The following is a 2500-nucleotide window of genomic DNA, read 5'->3' as shown; positions in this document are numbered from 1 at the left end:
TAACTCTAAGTGGCCTTTCGCAGCACAAGAGGCATGCTCACCCAGTCACCCGTAATGAGGAAAGGATTAAAGATGGTATAAAGGGTACCTCGCAGAGAGGGGTACACCGTAGCTGCTGGTCTTTGAAGGAAGTAGAACAGCTGGCCCTTCTAGAGTTGCAGTTTCAGGGGAAAAAGAATATCAATAAGATCATTGCTGAAGCGCTTGGGACTAAGACCAACAAGCAAGTCTCTGACAAGAGACGGGACCTAAGTAAAAAGACAGGGGCCCCCATGTCAGACAGCTTACATTTTTCTTCTAGGCCTCTTGAGACATTGTCTCCCCCACCAAATGTAACAACGGGGACTTCATCCATACTCGCTCAAGCAGCTGAGCGGCTTACGAATGAGAATTCTGGGACCCTGGAAAAGCCTGCAATGGAGGCAATAAAGGCTTGGCTTAACGGCGAGGGCCAACATGATGCCCTCGTAGAAACTGCCACAGCATTGATGCTTTGTCCGATGAGATTGGTGAAAAACAAAGGCAAACGTTCAAAACCCGAGAACGACATTATTAAACCCAGGATATTACCCACACGATCTTGGATGAAGAAGAGAGCGGAAAAACGAGGAAGCTTCATGAAGCACCAGAAGCTCTTCTTTAAGAACCGCTCTCTTCTTGCGTCCTTAGTCCTGGATGGCACTGAACGTCATGAATGCCGAATCCCGAACGCAGATGTATATCGTTTTTACTGCGAAAAATGGGAGAAGGTGTTGCCATTCAATGGCCTGGGCCAATTTAAGTCATCAGGTGTTGCAAATAACGAATACTTTGAGCCCCTAATTTCGGTGGAGGAAGTTCAGACTGCCATACGGGCCATTAAACCAACGTCAGCAGCTGGGCCAGATGGCCTAACAAGGGCTGCAATCTGTGCTGCCGACCCCGAGGGTCGGACACTGACAGCCCTATTTAATGCATGGATGATTACAGGAATTATTCCCAAAGAGTTGAAAAAGAATAGGACGATTCTTATTCCTAAGGTTATGGACGATGAAAAGCTGAAAGAATTGGGGAACTGGAGACCAATAACGATTGGTTCAATGATTCTGAGATTATTTTCCAGAATAATGACTGCACGTCTTGCTCGTGCTTGTCCCTTAAACCCAAGGCAGCGTGGTTTTATAGCGGCATCTGGCTGCTCTGAAAATCTTAAGGTGCTACAGGACCTTATGAGACACGCTAAGAAATTGCACAGGCCGTTGGCTGTCATGTTCATCGACATAGCGAAAGCTTTTGACTCGGTTTCGCATGCTCATATTTTATGGGTGTTAAGGCACAAGAAAGTAGATGAACACGTGGTGGGCATCATCCAGAACGCCTACAATCGGTGTACGACCTCGTTCAAAAGCAATGGCGAGTCGACTCGAGAAATTAGCATACGTGTTGGTGTCAAACAGGGTGACCCCATGTCACCCCTGCTCTTCAATCTTGCCATGGACCCTTTGATATGCACCCTAGAGTCACACGGAGTTGGGTACTCCATTGATACCGACCACGTGACAGCTCTTGCGTTTGCTGATGATTTGGTGTTGGTGAGCGAATCTTGGGTTGGTATGGCCGCCAATCTAGCGATCTTGGAATCATTTTGTGGGCTATCGGGATTGGAGGTTCAGGCCAGAAAGTGCCAGGGCTTCATGATAAGCCCAACCAAAGATTCATATACGGTGAACAACTGCGACCCATGGACTATCAAAAATAAAGATGTCCATATGATCCAACCTGATGAATCAACGAAATACCTTGGTCTGAAAATTGGCCCTTGGACTGGCACTATACAGCCTGATCTACATTGTCAGCTAAAGACATGGATCTCGAAAATCGATGAGGCGCCTCTGAAGCCAACTCAGAAGGTTGAACTACTCAATGCCTATGCCCTACCCAGATTGTTATATCCTGCAGACCACTCGGACTGCAAGCAATCAACTCTCCGTGGGTTGGACCAAGAGATTAGAAAGGCGGTAAAAGGATGGCTCCACCTTCCCGCTTCAACTTGTGATGGACTGTTATATGCCAGAGCCCGAGACGGAGGCCTTGCCATCTTGAAACTGGAAAAAACAATCCCTTCGGTTCAAGTTAGAAGGCTGCAACGTATAGCAAACTCGTCCGATGCTATCACCCGTAATATTGTGTCCTCGCAGGGTATGGAGGAAGAATACCGTAATTTGTGGGTACGAGCAGGGGGTGACAGTGATGCAATCTTTGCGCATGATAGAATCAGTAATGCTTGGTTGAGGCCATGGTGCGGCTTTAAACAATGCTTCTTTATCGCAGCACTACAACTAAGGGCAAATATTTACCCAACAAGAGAAAGCTTGAACAGAGGCAGAGATGGGGCCTTACGTTCCTGCAGGAAATGCTCTGCCAGACTCGAGTCCCTTTCGCACATTCTCGGTCAATGTCCTGCAGTACAGAAAGCAAGAATTGCGCGACATAACAAGATCAGTAACATTCTGGCAGACGA

The 2500-nt window shown here is 47.3% G+C and overlaps 1 pseudogene; it reads left to right on the top strand.

Moving 5' to 3' along the window:
• Positions 1 to 2500, top strand: part of LOC142920079 (28S ribosomal RNA) — a 10484-nt pseudogene that overhangs the window by 3692 nt on the left and 4292 nt on the right.

The sequence above is a fragment of the Petromyzon marinus genome, unplaced genomic scaffold (genome assembly GCF_048934315.1).
Source record: "Petromyzon marinus isolate PM22_M1 ecotype Great Lakes invasive population unplaced genomic scaffold, UKy_Petmar_22M1.pri1.0 PM_G_Scaffold_66, whole genome shotgun sequence".
Classification (NCBI taxonomy): domain Eukaryota; kingdom Metazoa; phylum Chordata; class Hyperoartia; order Petromyzontiformes; family Petromyzontidae; genus Petromyzon; species Petromyzon marinus.
This window is presented reverse-complemented; position numbering and strand designations above follow the sequence as displayed.